Source organism: Suricata suricatta, chromosome 8 (genome assembly GCF_006229205.1).
Source record: "Suricata suricatta isolate VVHF042 chromosome 8, meerkat_22Aug2017_6uvM2_HiC, whole genome shotgun sequence".
NCBI lineage: Eukaryota > Metazoa > Chordata > Mammalia > Carnivora > Herpestidae > Suricata > Suricata suricatta.
This window is the reverse complement of record NC_043707.1, coordinates 24,158,421-24,179,921: the sequence shown is the minus strand read 5'-3', so window position 1 is coordinate 24,179,921 and position 21,501 is coordinate 24,158,421. Positions and strand designations below refer to the sequence as shown.

The 21,501-nt window shown below is 42.4% G+C and overlaps 1 protein-coding gene across 5 annotated transcripts in view; it reads right to left on the bottom strand.

The window, feature by feature from the left end:
• The window catches only part of CALN1 (calneuron 1), a 508,077-nt gene that overhangs the window by 127,318 nt on the left and 359,258 nt on the right, over positions 1-21,501 (bottom strand). The window lies entirely within an intron of this gene.

Sequence of the window (21,501 nt, the reverse complement as noted above, 5' to 3'; positions counted from 1 at the left end):
TTCCAAATGATATGTTCTAGGGAAATACACACAGGTCTAGAAGGGGACAAGTATGAGGATGTTTATGTCAACAATATTTGGGGATTCGAAACTGGGACACATTTTGTGTGTCCATCACTAAGAAAATAAGAGTTAACTGGAATGATGCATACGAGGGAATGCTATGTGGCAATCAATGAGCCAGGGGTATTTTTTGCAATTGTTTAGATTTTATTAAAATTTTTTTAATGTTTATTTACTTTTAAGAGAGAGAGAGAGACAGAGTGTGAGCAGGGGAGGGGCAGAAAGAGAGAGGGAAGCACAGAACCGGAAGCAGGCTCCAGGCTCTGAGCTGTCAACACAGATACTGAGACAGGGCCTGCACTCACAGACCGTGAGATCATGACCTGAGCCGAAGTGAGATGCTTAACCAACAAGCCACTCAGGCCCCCCTGCAATTGTTTAGATCTTGAAAACATAATGCAGAACGAAAAAAAGGTAAGGTATAGAAAGGAGGTTTATAGTAACCAACATAAGATGCAAATACATTTTAAGAACATAAATACACAAAACACAATATATTTTGGTGTTTGTTTTCTTTTTAAAGGTTGTTAATTTGAGAGAGAGAGAGAGAGAGAGAGAGAGAGAGAGTAGTGCATGCATGCGTGCATGTGCACAGTGGAGGAGGGGCAGAGAGAGGGAGGGAGAGAATCACAAGCAAGCTCTGTGTTGTCAACATAGAGCTCGACACAGGGCTCAATCCTACCAACTGTGAGATCATGACCTTGGGCTGAAATCAAGAGTCATACACTTGACCAACTGAACAACCCAGGCACCCCAACACACTACAATTTTAGAAAATGGTAGATACAGTCCTGTGGAGCACGTACAGACCGGGCTTTCTAGTAAGTTGCCAGGACTGAATCCTTTCCCTGTCATCAAATGGGTGACTTGGGAAACTTACTGAATGTTATCTGTGCTTTGGTTCCTCATATGTTAAGTGGAAACCACAAAAGAATGTATCTCATAGTGTGGCTGTGGGATTAAAAATGATAAAGTAGATAAAAGTACTTAGAAAACAGGGCCTTGACAAATCCAGTTAGAGTTGGTAATATTATTTTCAATGGCATTGATTAAAAACTTTCAGGGGAGGTATATGGAGTTAGGAAGAAACTGGAGAGTGAGGATGCAGATGAAAACATAGTCAAATAAGTTGTGGTGGTGTGGGGAAACCTTTTTCCCCAACTCACACACAGATAATCATCATTTTTTTTTTAAGTAGGCTTCCTGCCCAGTGCAGAGCCCAATACAGGGCTCGAACTCACAACCCTGAGATAAAGACCTGAGCTGAGATCAAGAGTCAGACACTTAACCAACTGAGCCGCACCAGACAGTCCCTCCCAACACAGAGAGGTTATTGCATGAGCTGGTGGTCACAGTGTGCTCTGAACTGATAAGAATAATGAACTCAAATGTCTGAGCTCCAGAGTCCCAAACCTGAAAGAGTTAAAATCAAGATAAACATACCACATCTCTGGGGCATGGACTTAGCCATTTCTGAGTAGTAAACTTTTATTACCTTCTTCCTAGGAGAAGCTCAGCCATCTAAATTAATATCTTGCTTATACGATATGTCTGTGGTGTTGAACAAGCCTGCTAAGGAAATTCATGTAATAATTTACCTATCATGTCTGATCAAGTTATTCTTAAAACAACTAGTTTCAGTTTAATTATTAATTACTAATTACAAACCAATCAATTACTAAGTCCCAAGTTGAAAATCTGTTATATTTATAAACACTTTCTACCATCCCTCTCTGATCTCTGACCTGCATCCATGAAGAAATTGGGTGCTAATCTGGTACTTGTCTCCTAGCATCCTTGGAACCGAAGAGAGAAAAAACCCCTACATTAATGATTTCTTTTAGAGGTGACCACACTGAAATCTAGTGAAGTAAACAAGATATACAAATGACACACGCATGTACCAAGACAAGACTGAACATAGCTGAGTATGAAAACAAGTGCAGGGGCGCCTGGGTGGCTCAGCTGGTTAAGCATCCGACTTCAGCTCATAATCTTGTGGTTTGGTTTGTGGGTTGGGGGCCTGCATCAGGCTCTGTGCTGATGGCTCAGAGCCTGGAGCCTGCTTGGAGTTCTGTGTCTCCCTCTCTCTCTCTCTCTCTCTCTGCCCCTCCCCAGCTGGTGCTCTCTCTTTCTCTCTCTCTCAAAAATAAATAAACATAAAAAAAAAAAAGAAAAAGAAAAAAGAATACAAGTGCAGACCAGAATGCTCCAGGAGTTCAGACAAGGTAACAAGGTGAAGGTTCTGGATGGCTCCTACCGGACCTATCCCCTCAGTGGGGTTCTGCTGAGGACAGGCATGGGGTAAAGGCTGCTTTGGGGACAGCCCCTGGCGGGAGCCTGTGTGCCAACTCTGTAATCAGTTAGGCAGTTTGGGTCCCAAAGCATGTCTGGAAATAGCAGACCCTAGGGAAATGGCAGGCTCTGGGTTCATTTTCTTTTAATTAGCTGAATAACATCACCAGTAAAACAAAAGTCCCTCCAAAGGAGGAGAAATCAGGGTACCTTCACAAATTTCTATTTTCATCTGTTTCCAAAGACCCTGAGTAACAGAATCCAATTCGTATAAAAATAGCGATGATGATAAAGGTAGTCTGAATTTATGTATCCTCTTACATCCAGAGGGCTCCGAGAACTTTTTATATGAACACATAATTCTTCCACCCTTGTCTCAATGAGGCAAGCACGGTAAGGCCCTTTTTTTATTAAATTTTTTTAACCTGAGATAGAAAATAGGCTTCAGGCACAAGGCAGTGCCTGACACAGTCTAGAACCAGGCCTCCTGATTCTAACTCCGGGACAAGTGTGTGATGGCAAGGAAGGGAGTTTCCAACAGTTTAAACCTGCGGAGAGCGGGCTTCAGTTACAAATGATAGCTGCCACTCCCTGAGAATCTTCTAGGTTCCAGCTCTTTGCCACGAGCTTTCTGCTCATTATCTCCGTTACGGTGACCACACCTTGAACTAAGGCAGTTTCACAGACCAGACTGCGCATCATCTGAAGCATGAACAACTTGTGTAAGCGGCATAGCTTAGGATAAAATCAGAGCAGGAGTTTAAGCCCCAACTCACCACGCAGTTTCCCTGTGCCATCGTCTCGTTGGGGAATTTCTGAAAACACTATTGGATTTAAGAATGAAAAAATAAATTGTATGGAAGCTTATATTTTGCCTAAAAAAAATTCCACACAAATCAGGCTGCTTTATAATACTGCTCCTATAATAGTTACGACCAGAAAAATCAATGGGAGTAAATGGCCCCTACCTCATCAAATTCACCTCTTTTGGTGGTTTTTGATATTACCAACCTCTTACCATTGACATGTTACTTGTTCCAAGGACTACTCTTTGAACAGATTAAGCTACCTTTTTCTCAATGATTCCTGATAGTTTCTAAGACTTGCTGCAGTATTGTGTTCTCTTTATTCCCCCAATAACTTTGAATCTATCCATCTCAGGTTTGGACTCAAGTCTTCCAGGGAAACTTCTAGGCGAGCTGTAGGATGCTTGCCTTTCCCTCTTGTTAGGACTAAGGGAGACTGAAAGGGCTACATGTGTGGATGAATTCAAGATATCTAGTCCCGGAGCAAGACAGCTAGACTGATAAGAAGAAGGTCAAAGGAGTCATGAACAGTAAAGACAGAAAGTTCCCAAAATAGGGATCTCTTAAAGGGGCCGGGGATGTGATTTCTTTTTCTCCTTTCCAGGGAGGTAGAGATAAGGGTAGATCCAAATGGTTGGTATATTCACTGGGGGACCAACTCCCAGATTTTGTTCAGGTCATTACAAGTCTGCCAGACTCAAAATATATGGTAGCAGAGGATGGCAGGGAAGGGTTCACTGGATAGGCAGCCCTTACGGAGACAGTAGACATTGTGGTGACTCACTGGTGGGTCTAGGCAAGGTGTGAATGTCTTCAGAGAAGGGGCTGCTCTCCTAGGCGGACTCTGCCCTGGGCAGGTGGGAGGGGTTCCAGGTAGCCTTCCCCTGGCCGCGTAGCAAAGATTCCTCCATGGGGCACGTGGCAAGAAGAGCTGACTTGGCAGGTCTTCAAAATGCTCTATCTCTACGTCACTCCCGAGATGTAAGGGAGCCATGGCGATCTGAGAGGATGACTTCACTCATGCTGCTCTGGGATCCATTAGAATTTGTTTTCTGTCTACTGATTGTCATTGGCCCAGTGTGGCCTGGGCTGAAGGGCTGGCCATAAATACGATGGACATTCAGAGGAAGAATGCCATTCCTTGACTGAAAAAGAAGCTCCTTCTGGATAATCACTCACACGTGTTTCATCTAAGAGTTCAGGTTTGGGCCAAGTGGAAAAAGATCCTGTGTGGGACCTGCTCCAAGTTCCTCATTTTACAGAAGGGAAAACTGAGGAACTACTCCGAGGTTACACCTGAATGGGGAGAAGAGTTGAGAATAGGATCTAGGTTCTTGGCTTCCACTATTGTGCTTTTTGATATTCCAGGCTACTCTTGCTGGAACAGTCTATTCCCCTTTCTCTCTGTCTCACACCTTTTATCTACGCCCACCTGAGTCAGCTTTTGAAACCATGAATCCAATCAGGACACCCTTGTTCAAACTCACAATGGCTTCCCAGCTCCTTGTGACGCTGCACACACTCCCACCAATCTGCTCCCCCACCTCCATGGCACTCTTCTCTATCTTGGCCAGCTGTCTTTCTGTTCTGGGCATACGCTAACTTGGTATTGACTTTGAACTTGTTATTCCTTCTGCATGGAGAGTCATTCCCTCAGTTCTTGACAAAGCCTGCTCCACCTTCTCATTCCTTCCTGAGCCATTTCACCTCCTCCAGGAAGCCCACCCTAACCAGTCCTGCCCAATTAGCCTCCCCTCTTTATCCTATCACTCTGCTTTATTTTCACCAGAGCACTTACCAGGAAATGGCACTTATTTGCCCTCTGTTTCATTCACTGCCAACGCTTGAAAGCTGCCTGGCACATAGTAGGCTCTTAACTGTGGGTTGAATTACTGCAGTAAAGGATGACTACCATGGCTGCCCCTTGGGCACCACACACTTTTTTTGGATGGCATACAGGAATTTGATTAAAGCGCTCTGGCACCAGGTAGCCTCAGGAAAAACACTTCATTTCCAGTGAAGAAGTAAATACCAGAAATGGCTTTCCAGCTTCTGAGAGAACTCGGTGCGGAGTTTGGTTTGTTACAGCATCTCAAATACACTCTTTGAACTTGAAGGTGCCACATTCCATACAGTGACCACACAGATAATAACCAGAAAGTCCAGTAGCTTTGGCTCACCCTGAGCCAAAGCACTTGACTTTAAAAGGCACTCAAGGGCCTGAGCAACTGCGGATTTTCTTCCTTCTCCAGCTTTTTCTGTGTTCTAGTTTCCCAAACTTGCAGCAGCCTCCCCACCAACTCCCCTAGTGGGAGGGCACACTCAACCCATCAATCACTCGCCCAAACTAACAGATCGCAGCTGCTGATTGCAGAGCGAGAACCAGGGCAGGACCACCCCGGAACAGAGTCTGCTTTCTGGGGCATCGCGGAGGGAGACAATCGCTCGCCGAAGCGTGAACAATGAACCAGCCTAGCCATTCCGGCAGCTTCCTCCCCGTGTCTCAATCAAGTCGCTGATCTGTTGAATTGGATACCCTCACTGCAATTGCTAAATTGAAGGAATCAGAAGCAACTTGGCAGCACTTTCCTGAGCCATGAGACCCTCCTGCTTGGTGCTGGGTTATTGGCTCCTCCCCAGGTGCCTCCACATCCCCCCAGGGGCTCCCATGGGGAACTGCAATCCCTTCCTCCTCTACTGATGTCTGTGTTTTTCATCATCTGCCCTCCATCTACATGAGACCCCCAGTCATTACCTGCATGACTCAGGAGCATCCTTATTGTGCTCTAGGGTCTGGACTGGTCCAGCTTGTACAAATGGCTAGATTATCCTTTCTAGGTCCCAGCATTCTCTTGTCAGTTCAGCACTATTAGTTCCCTGCATGCTCACCTTCACATTCAAAGTCCATCAGAACCTGCCCAGCTCCTACTCACCCCTCAAGTCATCTCTGAAAAGTCTGCTTTGATTCCTCTAGTGGTAGAAGTGCTTCCCCCTCTAAACCTGCATAAATGCCCGTGTGCTTTGTGTCTCAGTCATCTATACTTTCTACCTTGATTTGTCAGTGCCCATGGCTTCCCTCCTACACCTCACTGTTCATCTCTGTGTTCTTCACACAGCCTCGTGCCCTGCACTGTTTAAATACATGCCATCAACATGCTCTGGCGTTAAGAAACTAGGTTTATTATTTTAAAGAGACTCAATGATCACTCCAGGTTCATAAACTAACTGTATCATGAGCAGGGGAAAGATGCCATTACCTCTTTTTGTCTTTTATACATCATCAAAGTGTTCCTGAAAGGTCTGTCTCATTTTTAATATATATTCTTTTCATAGTGCTTTTAGATTTCTAAGGTGTTTTCACATGTTATGGCATTTTATCTGCATACTAAGTCTTCCAAACTGTGTGTAAAAGTGCCCTGAATAAACATGAATAAAATTTCCTTAGAAGTAAATATATACTAAGTGTCGTTTGTGTGCTAGGCATTGTACAGGGCACCAGGGGCCCAGTGGGTAGCAGGGCTTACAGGCTTATCACAGACAATAATTTCCATATCATGTGGTAAGTGCTCTGACAGCAGTGGGCATATGTCTCTATAGGGGCATAGAGAAGTCACCCCTCTCCCAGAGGAAGTGAAATCTAGGGACAGTGTTGAATGGCAAGTTGGGGATTGAGGTTGGCAGTGTAGAAAAAAAGACCCAGCTTAGGCTCAGAGATAAGAGAGAAGAACCCAGCTTATTGGAATAACTGAAATTATTTCATTATTGCTAGAGAATCCAGAATGGGATAGGAATGGAGAGTGACTGCCATTATTTTTAGGGCAATTATTAATACTCTCAAACTTACAACACGGAAACTGAGACTCAAAGAAGGGAAGTCACTTCTAAAGATCTAATGTACACCCCAAATCCTTTTGGGAGACCTCTGTGGAATCTACAGTTTCAATCATAGTCTGGGTGCAAACCCAGCTCACGCTGACACAACCTTCCTATTATCTCTCATTTTACATCAGAGAGTTCTGGAATCTTCTGATTTCTGTAACTTATTCTTCCCTAAGAGAGTTATCAAAGGACATCAAAAGAAATTCTGAAAGACTGAGAGAGGAGTCTTTATATATACATCAGTTTGATTTTGGTCATTGGTTAAACATCTCTTTAAAATACTTTTAGTGGGTAGCTGTGGTTCAATAAATGTCTGTGTAATGAAATGCCCCTAATCTTTTCAACAGTTCTCATTGGCCCCAGCTAAAAAGAATACACAATAATGCAAAAACAATTTCTTTTGTATGATGCTTCATACTCTACAAATAGCAATACAATAATAACAAAGATAGGTAACATTGATTAGAACAGACAGGTACTGTTCCAAATGCTTTGCAGTTAACGTCCTCTTTCCCGTTGGGGGAAACAGAGGCACAGAGGAGTAAAATAACTCACCCAAGATTATAGGCTATGCACAGAAGATGTTGGCATCAGCAATCTGCATCTTGTCATTTTGCTAGAACCTCTGTGAAGACCAAGCATTTGCAGATCTATTGTATTATTTTAAGTGTTTATTTATTTATTTATTTATTTATTTATTTATTTATATAATGTATTGTCAAATTGGCTAACATACAGTGTATACAGTGTGCTCTTGGCTTTGGGAGTAGATTCCCGCGATACATCACTTACATAGAACACCCAGTGCTCATCCCAACAAGTGTCCTCCTCAATGCCCATCACCCATTTTCCCTGCTCCCTTCCCCTCCACCTCCATCAGTCCTCAGTTTGTTCCCTGTATTTAAGAGTCTCTTATAGGTTGCCTCCCTCTCTGTTTGTAACTGTTTCCTTTCCTTCCCTTCCCCCATGGTCTTCTGTTAAGTTTCTCAAATCCCACATTTGATTGAAAACATATGATATCTCTCTTTCTCTGACTGACTTATTTCACTTAGCATAATACCCTCCAGTTATATCCACATCATTGCAAATGGCAAGATTTCATTCTTTTTCAATGCCGAGTAGTCGTATTCTATTTTATACATATATGTGTGTGTGTGTGTGTGTGTGTGTGTGTGTGTGTGTGTGTGTGTATCACAGTATTTTTTATCCATTCTTCAGTTGATGGGCATTTGGATTCTTTCCATAATTTGGCTATTGTTGATAGCATTGCTATTTATTTTTGAGAGAGACAGAGACAGAGAAACAGAGAGAGGGAGAGAGAGACAGATGATCTGAAGCAGGCTTCATGCTGTCAGCACAGAGCCCAATGCAGGGCTCAAACTTGCGAACCATGAGATCATGACGTGAGCTGAAGTCAAAGGCTTAACCAACCAGGCACCCTTCTATCTTTTTCTGATATTATCAGCTCTGAGAGTCAGGGCAGAGGAAGTATTATAAATGCCTCATTTCTGGTATATTTTAGAAACTGAGGTTCTGACACACACTGTGGCTTGCCCACAGCCACTCATCCCATTTCCTGGCCTCCATGGTCCCCTCAGCAACCTCATCTATCCTGTCTGTTGGCATATGAGGAGACATTTTGGCTTTTTCTGCAGTTGCAAGAAAAAGGAAAAGCCTTCCCACAGGCAGGTACCCAAGGAGGATAGAAGCAGGAACCCCCTGGAAACTTCTGTATTAATAATGATGAGAGAATTAATGGCTTACATGCAGGTAGCACTTTTCAACTATCTTCACTGCATTTCTACATGTATTATCATGTCTACTCCTCACAATGTCCTTGGGAGGTGGCTAGAAAATGGATTTTTAAACCCATTTGGTTAGGTGAGGAAACTGGAACAGAGGTTTCATAACTTGCTGAATGAACTTATTTTTTAATGAGGGAAGATAGACGCTCAACTAATAAAAAGTGATTTTATTTTATGAAAGAATGTGAAAAGTGCTATGGAGAAAATTAAGGTGAGACAAGGGGCATAAGGAAAGCCGGGAGAGGAGAGGGGACGGAGGGAAGGAATTGTTACTTTATACGGTGTGGCCAACAAAGGCTTCTCTAACAGGGGGGCAAGAATCTAAAGAGAACAAGGAAATGAGCCCTGAGGTGTCTGAGGGACAGGTTTATGACTAGAAAAAAGCATAAGTGCCAAAGTGCTGAGACAGTACCTGCTTGATGGGTTTGAGGAACACACAAGAAGCCAGACTGGTGACAGCAGAGAGCAGAAGCAAGGGTAGCAGAGGCACACCAAGCAGTATTTCAGCTTTTAGAAAAGACAATGGGGAGCAAAAGAGTGACATGAGCTCTCTCACATGGTAATTTCAAGTCTGGTTGTATTACTAAAGGGGAGCAGGCAAGGGCAGAAACGGGAAGATGGGCGAGAAGGCTACTGCACAAATTCAGGCAAAACACAATGGTGGCTTGAACCAGAGGGAGATGGGGGAGATGCTGGATCTGACACCCCTCCCCCAGGAGGGTTAGAAATATAACATATTTCAAGACTGAAACCTACTGTGCAGTCTGGCACCCAGACTTGCTGATGGACTGGAGGTAGAATATGACAAAATGGTGATATCCAAGAGAGGAGGTCATCGGAGTCTGGGGTTCAGAAGAAATGGCTGAGTGTATGAATTTGGGAGCCTTCATCATATAGCGGTATTACCCACAGGCAGGGGTAAGGTCTACAATGAAATGAGTCCAAGGACAGTCAGGACCCTCTGCAGATTAGCATCAAGGGATGAGGAGACTCAGTAAAGGAGCTGGAGAAGGAGATGAGAGAGAGAGAACAGAAGCATGTGCCATCCTAAAAACCAAGTGAACACAATGTTTCTAAGAGGAGAGTGTGACCAACCATGCCAGGGTTGCCGGAGGCCAAGAAGAGAATGCATTGAAAATGGAGCATTGGATTTAGCAACATGGAGGTCATCAGTGACCTTGACTGGAGATTTCTATGGAGTAGCAGGAATGGAAATCTGACCCATCAGAGTGGATTCGGGAGTCAATGTGAGGACAGAATTGATGGCTGTGAGCGAGCTCAGACTATTCCTTGGAGGATCATCAATGGAAGAGATAAGAGAAACGAGTTATAAGTTGGAGGTGTGAAGAGAGTTTCATTTGTTGTTTTTAGGATGAGAGTTGTCTTAGGAGGTTTGTATCCCAATGAGACAATACAGTGGAGAGAGAGGAGCCAATGAACGATTGACATATGTTTGCTCATTAAGGCTCAAAAGCTCAAGGAGATGACCACAATCCCTACTTTATAAGTGAGGAATGTAAGTTAGTGAATTTGGAGATTGCATAGTAAAATGGCCCAGCTGGGGTTCAAACCCAGGTCTACTAGACCTCTGGATGAGTGCTTTCCCACTGTTCTGTGTGGGACATGGATCACAGCACATTGGTTTCTTTAGATTCAAAAACCAATCAATATTGGGTCAGTATATAAGACGGACCTAACGGTTTGAGGGTACCTAGGCTCAATGGGCCCAGAATGCTTTGGGGCTCAGGAGAGCCACCAAAGCTGCAGACAAGTTCTAGCATAATCTATGATATACTTAACGCCAAATAGGTAGTCGGCCTTCCCTGGGAGGAGGGTTAGAAATATATTTCAGGAGGGCCTGGGGGCTCACGCCGAAAATCCACTCTGCAGTGTGGCAGCCAGGTGGGTGGTCCCAGGGCAGGCGGTATGACTGAAAGCCCCCCACCTAGGAAGTGAAGACAGAGGGGGCCACATCTCTGAAATTCTAATAGCAGAAAAGAACTCCTTTTGTGATAGACGGGATGGATGGAGCCCACGTGCATGCTGCAGGAAAGGAGCTGCAACAGGAGACACTGCAGAGAAGAGTGTCTGAAAATTTTATGACTCTGTGTTATTCCAACTCAAAGTCTTGATTGAACTTAGCAATGCAGATCTGGTGAGCCAGGAGCATTTATATTTTATATTTTGATAGTTGGTTCCTTCATCTCCCTTCACGGGGAGCTTTATGAATTGGCGGAGAGTGAGGAAAGCTAAATGAGGCACCGAAAGGCTCTGCAATTAATCATCTCGTTTTTATCTCCGCGAAAGTCGTGGCTTGGACACTGGTGTAATCTAGCAGCCGCTCTCGGCTCTGATTGACAATCTTCCTTCATTTTCCGTGAAATTTTGATTTACTCTTTTTGGTGAGGTTCATAGGAGGGAGGTGAACCTGTGACTCTTTGATTCATGGTTAAAGTGAAAATTTTTCTGGACTGCAAGGAATTTATCATTACTGATTCTGGAAAGGTGAAAACATGAAGCAATTGGATATAAAATCATAAAGGTAAAAGCAAAAAGGTTTGCAAAAGAAAACAAAGACAGTCTTTTGCAATAAGGAACTTGGGAATGAAATATTTCACCCTCCAAAAGCTCAACCCCCCAGAATTCACTGCTCTCAAACTTTGACTTTCCCCACCCCCTACACCCCTGCGGAGCCCTCCGCTTACAGAGATGTTTTCTCAGCTCACCAGTCACAAGCCCCTGATTAAGTAACTTCAAGTTCATGGACATCTGAATGCGATGTCCAGCGAGGTGACTTAGGCAGAAGGAGCTGGTGGAGTCTTTGGATTTCTATTGTTGCTGCTGCTGTGGATTATTTGAACGGAGGACAGGGAACAAAGGAGTGTTTTCATTTTAAGGCTGGGAAAGGTTTCTTTGACATGTACAGTACATTCAGTGTTTGAGAGGTTGGTGACGTTGCATAGACCAACTGCTTTTCGGGTCACTGCACCCCCACAGCCTAGGATGAGTCTTCTTTCACTGCTACATAGTGTTTCAGAGAGTGAGTGCACCACCATATCTCTTCACTATTTTATTTTTGAAAACTTTTTTAAAGTTTATTTATTTAGAGAGAGAGAGAATCCGACGCTGGCTCCAGGCTCTGAGCTGTGGACACAGAGCCCAATGCGGGGCTCAAACCCACGAACCGTGAGATGATGAACTGAGCTGAAGTCGGCTGCTTAATCGACTGAGCCACCCAGGCGCCCCTATTCTTCACTTTTTGATGACCATCTGGGTTGTCTCCAGTTAGAGCTGGGAGGATTCTCTTTTGAATTCTGGCAGCTCATGGGCCTTGGTGCTCTGTGAGCTCTCCTCTATAAGGTACACAATGAGGGATGGGTATGCACACCATTAAGACAGAGTGCCAACCAGTTTTCTAAAGACTGCATACCCCTGCTTCTAGGAAGTGAATCTGGCTGCTCTGGTCCTTGCCGACATGTGGTAATGCCATCCCTTTCCATGTTAGCCATGCTGCTAAGTGTGCAGTTTCATTATGATTTGTTTATTAATATTTTTATTCAACTTTATTGCGGTATATTTGACATGAAGTGTTGAATCTGGGTGAATGCATATGCCCATGTGACTATCGCCCTATCACACACACATGCACAAACACATACATAGTTTTAGTGAGTTTTATTCTTGGGGTTACATACAATTTCACAAACCTGATTGACTCATGGTCTTTTCTGAAGGCCTGATAGACTATAATAACCATCACCATATCAGGATACCAAGAAGTTCCCTCTTCTCCCAAAATAGTTTTGTGTAATCCTTTGTGGCCAAGCCCTCCCCTCACCCCCAAACCCTGACCACCACTCCCCTGTCTGCTGTCCCTATAATCTTATCTTTTCCAGAATGTCCTATAAATGGAATCATACAATATCTATCTTTTTAGGACAAACTTTTTTCACTCAGCCTAAAGCCTTTGAGATTCACTCACATTCCTACACATATTAATAGTTTACTCATTTTTTTTGTTGCCAACAATATTCCATGGTATGAAAGTACCACAGTTTATCCATTTACCAGCTGATAGATTAAGTAGGTCATTTCCAGTTATTGGAAATTGTGAAAAGAGTTGCTATAAACGTTCATGCACAAGTCACAACTCATGTGTATGCATAGATTTCTTTTTTTTTTTAAAGTAAGCTTTATGCCCAGTGCAGGCCCAATGTGGGCTTGAATGCATGATCCTGAGATCAAGACCTGAGCTGAGATCAAGAGTCCAATGTTGTTGTTTTAAAAAAATTTTTTCATTTATTTATTTTCAAGAGAGAGAGAGAGAGAGACAGAGAGACAGAGCATGAACAGGGGAGAGGCAGAGAAAGAGAGACACAGAATCCAAAGCAGGCTCCAGGCTCTGAGCTAGCTGTCAGCACAGAGCCTGATAAGAGGCTTGAACTCATGAACCATGAGATCATGACCTGAGCCGAAGTCAGATCCTCAACCGACTGAGCCACCCAGGTGCCCCAAGATTTCTAATTCAATTAGGGTAAATTCTGAATAGGAGTGTCAGGGCATATGTTAATCATATGTTCAACTGTGTACAAAACTGTCAATCTGTTTTGGCAGTAAAGTGGCTATGCCATTTTACATTCCATGAACAACATGTAAGAGTTCCAATAGCTCTGATTGCTCACTGACATTTAGTGCTCATTGGGTTTTATTGCTTTGTTTCATTTGTTTGTTTGTTTTCATTTAGGCAATCTAACAGGTGTACCTCCCTGTGGTTTTAACTGCATCCCTTTCTAATGTCTCATGATGGTGAGTGTCTTTTCCTCTGCTAATTTACCACCTACACCTCTTCTTTGGGGAAGTGCCTATTCATATATTTTGCCCATTTTGGCACTGGGGTATTTGTTTACTCACTGTTGATTTTTGAAAATTTCTTTGTATATTCTGAATAGGAGCCTCTTTTGGGATGTGTAATTTACAGATATTTTCTCCCACTCTGCTTTCCCTTTCATCCTTTTACCAGTATTATTTATTTATTTATTTATTTATTTATTTACAAAGCAAGAGCTTTTGATTATTTATTTTCATTACTTTTTTTTCTATTGAGGTATCATTGGCATAAAAGTTTCTACTAGTTTCAGGTATACATCATACTGATTTGATCATTTTTTTACATTATGAAATGATCCCCGTGAAAAGTCTAATTACCATCTGTCAGTATACAAAGTTATTGCAATATTATTGACTATATTTCCTCTGCTGTACTTCACATCCTTGAGACTTCCTCACTTTATAATGGGAAGTTTGTGCCTCTCAACCCTCTTCACCTATGCCATCCATATTCCGCTAACCTCCTCCCCTCTGGTACCTGTCACTTGGTTTTCTGTAACTATGAGTCCATTTCTGTTTTGCTTTGTCTGTTCATTTGTTTTCAAAATTCCATATCTAAGAGAAATCATACGTTATTTGTCTTTCTCTTTCTTATTTCACTTAGCATTATACTGTCTAGGATCATCCATGTTGTCACAAATGGCAGGATTTCATTTTTTTTTTTTTTTTGGCTGAATATCATTCGTGTGTGTGTGTGTGCCCGCCCACCACATCTTCATCCATTCATCTATTGATGGACACTTAGGCAGCTTCCATATCATGGCAATTAAAAACAATGCTGCAGTGAACATAGGGGTGATAAATCTCTCTGAATTGTTTTTATTTTTCTCATATAAATACCCAGGAGTGGAATTGCTGGATCATGCGGTGGTTGTATTTTTAATTTTTTGAGGAACCTCCTTACTGTTTCCTGTTTCATTCCTACCAACAGTGTACTGAGGTTCCTTTTCTCCACAGCCTCACCAACAGGTGTTATTGTTATTTTTCATCTTTTTTCTTTAAATGTTTATTTTTGAGACAGAACAGCGGAGGGTCAGAGAGAGGAGGAGAAGGAAATCACAGGCAGGCCCGGCGCTGTCAGCACAGAGCCCGATGCAGGGCTCAAATTGTGAGGTCGGGACCTGAGCTGAAACAAAGACTCAGACGCATAACCGACTGAGCCACCCAGATGCCCCATGTTTTGTCATTTTTGCTAATAGCCGATCTGACCAGTGTGAGCTAATACTTCATCATGGTTCTGATTTGCACTAAAAGTTTTAGTTTTGATGAGGTCCAATTCACTTTTTTTTTTTTTATTTTATGCTCATGCTTTTGGTGTCATACCCAGGAGCTCTTTGCCCAATACCAAGGCCACAAGTTCTGATTCACTCCCTGCAGATCCCATATTGGTTCAGTTTACAAAGCGTCTGTGGTGCTATTTAGATCTGCCCTGGGTGTGTGCAATCCACCAGCCAATTACAACCTTGATGGTTGTCTACATGGTGAATCTGTCCTCAAGGCCTTTGTTATGCTGTTCAGAATCAGACCTATGCATGTGCAACATGAGAGTGAGCCCACACATTCATATGACTTTAAGGGCTTGCTTTTCCTGGGTCCCTCCTCCATGTGTGCTCAGGGCTCTCCTTCCTGGCCTTCTGGATAAAAAGTGAGCTTTAGCTTCCAAGCTCTACAGTATACTTTCCATAGCTGGTTTTTAAGGATTGATGGAGAAAATATAGAGAACCAGAAATGGTTGAACCAAAAATGACTAGTAATCTTTTCCCAACACATGAAGAATAAGAGCATACCAGTTTTTCTGATAAGTTTTAATATTATATGTTTAAAAGAGATTTGGAGTTTAGGACATCGCTGTATATTCTAGGCTTTTGACTTTTTACATTTCCAATGTTTTGAGGGTGAGGGGTATGGGCAGTGGATACATACAGCAAAGGTAAGACACAAATGCCATCCCCCTCCCTCCCCATCTGTATCAGCATAAGAGGACCATGGTCAAACTCCATAGCTCATACACCCAGCGTTTATTTCTAGTCCTGATTCCTCTCCACTCCTTGGCAAACTGAATGTGGTGCATCTTAGTTTCAACTTCCACTTGACCATCAGGGCACAAGGGTCTACTTGACTGTCTGGTCCTGATATTAAGATCACTTATTTTTAAAGAATTTTACACAATCAGCAAAGTCACTATCATTATCCTTGAATTGGATGTGGATCCAATGAATCCATACCTAGACTATTTAAGGTGCATCAGGATCACTTTCCATTCATTCATTCATTCATTCACAATGAGCCAGGAGGCTCTGTGCAAAATGCTGGGGATACAATGGCAAAGAAGACAAAGAATTGGATATGAGTTTACATTCCCTGGAGATCTCTCATATAAAGACAGATATTTAAATCGTAATAGAAATTTGCCTACCAAATATATTTATAAATAGAACTAAGTTGTGCTCCATGAGAGCATATGGAATACATGTGAGGGAAATGTTACCTATAGTGCTACCCTGGGAATCAGCCTCATAGAACAGTAATTTGCAATCTCTTTTCTGGCATAAAATACTCAACAGATTATGTTTACATTTGTACCATACTCCCATGGGTACTGTTAAATAAAATTCCCAAACTTCTCTCTTTGTTAAAAAAGAAAGAAAGGAAGAAACATTGAAATATAGGCTGACAATTCTCCATCTGGCATCCCCCAATCCATTCTCTGCCCCCTCTTTATCCCAGGGCCAGGGAAGCTGATACCCATGGGGTAATCTCCTAGACAACCTTGCAACTGGCTTCCAGTTGAGTTAGGCCAATGGGAGACAATGGGAAATCTGAGGGCAGTAGAAGAGAGAGGCCAGGGTCTTTCTCCCCTGTTCACTTTTCTGATAGGTCTGTGCTGCTCTAACTGTGGTAGTTCCCACCGGGTGGCTCCTCTTCCAGCTCTAACGCAGTTCCAGTAACCCTTTCCTTCCAGCTCTTGGTGAGTGGGAATATCTTCCATCTGTGGGAGTCTCAGGGAGCCTCACAATCTCTTATTTGTTCCTTTAACCTGCCCACACTATGTAAACAGTCTCTTCATTGATGCCCCCTCATTTGTATCTGGGTGCATTCTGTTTCTTCATGGAATTCTGATACACAATGCAAGTGATAAAGAGGGAAATTATGATAAGAATAACTTGAATCCACTTGCCTACGCACAAAAAACTGCTGTCAGTAGAAGCAAATTACTTGTAACAAACCTCACTACCAGCACCACACCCATGTTGGGGACAGCTGACCAAGACCAAGGCATATTTGCTCCTCTGTGCTTGTGGCCAACATCCAGACGGATGTTCTTGACAATATGAAGACTGAATATGCCTCCTCATTTGAACCCTTTACAATGGTGAGACTGGGGGCTTGAAACAAGGAGACTTACTATGTTTTGTGAGCAAAAGACTTTTACAATTCCATCTTGGCTGCCTTGAGGAAAAGACTTTTCTACCGCATCTTCTCTACAAACTGTTGAATGCTTAAAAACAGTTTTACTGGGGCACCAGGGTGGCTCAGTTGGTGAAACATTTGACTCTTGATTTCAGGTCAGGTCATGATCTCACGGTTGTGGGATTGAGCCCCACATTGGGCTCTGTGCTGCTTGGGATTCTCTCTCTCCCTCTTTATCTCTGCCCCTCCCCTACTCATGCATGCACACACACTCTTTCCCCTTCTTCAAAATAAATAAATAAACTTAAAACAAAAACCAGTTTTATCTATAGCCTGCCACAGCAGACGTGGGTCTCTCCCTTCTCAGGCTTGATTTGTTAGAGGCTGCCAAACCAAAAAACTGAAACAAGTAACATGAATAAAGCAAATCCTGATGAGAGCAACTGAATGGTAAAGATAAGTGAAATCAGAAGAGATCAGCAGAGCTACCATCAATTCAACCCTTACTCAAAATGCTAGTAACTGTGAAAGATTCAGGTACAACAAATTCTTATACAGGAATCTAAGTTTGGCTCTCAAATACTATAATGAGGAAAGGTGTAGACCCAGATCTCCAAGATTTAAAAGTGAAATTGAAGGTTTGGAATCTCAGATACCAGGGAAACCTGGAAAGTTTACTCTCCCCAGGGTCACAAATGAAGGTCCCCTGCCCCAACAGTAAGCTTTAAGTAACTCTCCACCTCCATCTTTTTTTTCTCCCCCCTTCTTTATCTCCAAATCCCATTCCTTTTCCTTTACTCCCTTGGTCACCCACTCAAAGGTATTTGATACATGTCTTTAGGTATGTTCTTTTGCAATAATAGTTATGATAGATGATAATCTTGGAGCACTTACTATATGTTCCAAATGTTTCACATACATAAGCTCACCTAACCTGGGTAACAGCATAATGAGGTGACACTATTTTACAAATGGGAAAATTGAGGCACAAAGAAACTAAGCAGCTCACCTAAGATGAGCAGTAAGTAGTGAAACTTGCAATCTGGACCCATGAATTCTGGCTCCACAATCATGTTCTTATCCCCTCTGATGCCCTGCCTTGAAACAGGCATTGTTGCGACCGTCCATGTGTTTGAAACACGTAAACGTACCATGCTATGAATCTCATCATGTTTTGTACTTTTTTGACTGAAGAATCCATTTTTATGATTTACCCACATCGCTATACATGCATCTCTGGATTGTTGCAAAGTATTTCATACTATTCACATGTACCCATCCCCCTAAGGATGGACACTGGGCTACCTCCAACTCAGTACCACAAACAGACCATAGTCAGCATCCCCCTGCATGCCCTCTACCATCCTGAATGAGAATGTCCCTAAAAAGATATCTGGGCATATGCCCACTGAATATCATTAAATACTTACAGATTGGCCAAGCAATTTTTGAACTGAGTAGAGGAAATATTCACTCATGACTCTTCCTCCCTCTCTCCCTCTCTCCTTTTCTTCCTTCCCCTTCCTTCCTTCTTTCCTTCCCTCCCTCTCTCCTTTCTTCTCTCCTTCCTCTCTTCTCTCCTTCCTTCCTTCCTTCTTTCCTTCTTTCCTTCCTTCCTTCCTTCCTTCCTTCCTTCCTTCCTTCCTTCCTTCCTTCCTTCCTTCCTTCTTTCCTTACTATATTTCAGGCCCCAAGCTAGAAACTGAGAATATAAACATGAACAAGAAAGATGTGACCCTAATTACACTGAGCTTACAGTCTAGCTTCCAGCCAACTTAAAAGTGTTAAGTGTTTCCATCAGATAAAGACAATTGATGATTGTATGATCTTACATACATGTGGAACCTCCAAAGGACCCTCATAGACACACAGAACAGATTGACAGGGGTGGGGAGGGTGAGTAAAATGGGTGAAAAGGTACCAAAAAAAAGTTTCCACCAACTCCATGGATTTGACCCTATCTAGTTTTGTCCTGTAACCATTAATATCATTTTCAAAAGGACAACTCTTTATTCCCTTATAACTATACATATATTTAAGTATGGAACATTGCATTAAATGTGTATGCCCGTTTTCCTCTATATAAATCACAAGTCTGAGCTTCTCAGACAATATTCTAAATGAGGTGGTCTTTAGATACAGTACTTCCAATATTGGCGATGCGATATTCTATTAGTGCCCAGAGTAATCTGCAGGGGATAAGATGGATTTATTGATTTGGGCTGAACACAGAATCAGCACCTTAAAAATACCATTGGGGTGTAAGTTGGTAGAAATAGTTTTTGAGGATTCAGGGAAAAACAGAAATGCCTTCTGGTTCACTTTTTTTTTAAAGTGTGCCTTTGTTTAGATAAAACTTTTGGAAAAGCTTAATCATTTGTGCATGCTCTTTCCTCCAACCTTCTATAAAACAATACTAAAATCTTCCTCCCCTTTGCAGACATGATTTTACATGAGTCAGAAATATCTGTACCAGGAATCTAACTCATTCAAGAAAGAAGGGCTTCAGACTTAATATTAAGAAACAATACACCATGGGGCGCCTGGGGGGCTCAGTTTGTTGAGCAACTGACTTTGGCTCAGCTCATGATCTCACGGTTTGTGAATTCGAGCCCTGCTTGGGCTCTGTGCTGACAGCTCAGAGCCTGGAGTCTGCTTTGGATTCTGTGTCTCACTCTCTCTCTGCCCCTTCCCTACTTGTGCTCTGTCTCTCCCTGGGTCTCAAATATAAATAAATGTACAAAGTAATAATAAAAAAGGAACAATCTCTTTAAACTCCTAAATACAGAGAACAAACTGAAGGCTGATGGAGGTGAGATGGGGGAGATGGGCTGGCTGGGTGATGGGCTTAATGCCCATGGGCACTTGTTGGGATGGGCCCTGGGTGTTTTATGTAAGCAATGAGTCACTAAATTCGACTCCTGAAACCAAAACTACACTGTATGTTAACTAACTTGGATTTAAAAAAAAAAAGAGCAATTCTCTTTGAAACAGATTTATATGTTTATTCCAATAATGCAATGGATAAACAGTTCATTTTTTTATAATAGTTTATTGTCAAATTAGTTTCCATATAACACCCAGCGCTTCTCCCAAGTGCCCCCCACCATGACCATCCCCCCTCCCCCCTCCCCCTCCCCCTTCAGTCCATGGTTTATCTCCAGTATTCAGTAGTCTCCCTTGATCTGTGTCCCTCACTCTTCCCCGCTCTCTTTCCCCCTTCCTCTCCCCATGGTCCCCTGCCAGGTCTCTCCTGTTAGACCTATGAATGCAAACATATGGTATCTATCCTTCTCTGCCTGACTTATTTCGCTTAGCATGACACCAAAACTGATATAGTCCAAATATTAAACCTAAAGTGATAAAACATATAGAAGAAAATGCAGAAGACACCCCCCACCTCAAGTTAAGCAAAGATTTCTAGGTAGAACACATAAAATATGAATCAGAAGACAAATATGACAAACTGGATTTCGAAAAAATGGAAGATTCCTTTTTTCAAAAAGCACTGTTAAAGCAATGAAAACACAAGTCATCATCAGGCATAAATATTTACAAAATAAATATTTGTTTTAAAAATAAAAAACTTATGGGACACCTGGGTGGCTCAGTCGGTTAAGCACATCTGACTTTGGCTCAGGTCATAATCTCATGGCTTGTGGGCTCAAGCCCTGCATCAGGCTTTTTGCTGACAGCTCAGAGACCAGAGCCTGCTTTAGATTCTGTGTCTCTCTCTTTCTCTGCCCCTCTCCTGCTCATGCGCATGCTCTGTCTCTCTCTCTCAAAAATAAAGGTTAAAAATTTTTTTAAAAATGTGTGCAGAATATATAAAGAACTCTCCAACTCAATAATAAGGAAACAGTCAATATAGTAAAAAATGGGCAACAGATACAACCATAAATATCACTATAGAACAACAAACAAGTGAAAAGAAAGCTAAAAGTAATATTAAGATACCACTCAAAGCCTACTAGAGTGTCTAAAATTTTTTTCATGGTTTTTGCTTTTTTTTTTAAATAGTTTATTGTCACATTGGTTTCCATACAACACCCAGTGCTCTTCCCCACAAATGCCCTCCGCCATCACCACCACCTCTTTTCCTCCCTCCCCCTTCCCCTTCAACTCTTAGTTCATTTTCAGCATTCAATAGTCTCTCAAGTTTTGCATCCCTCTCTCTCCCCAACTCTTTCCCTCTCCCCCTCCCTCTGGTCCTCCATTAGGTTTCTCCTGTTTTCCTGTTAGACCTATGAGTGCAAACATATGTTATCTGTCCTTCTCTGCCTGACTTATTTCACTTAGCATGACACCCTCAAGGTCCATCCACTTTCCTACAAATGGCCAGATTTCATTCTTTC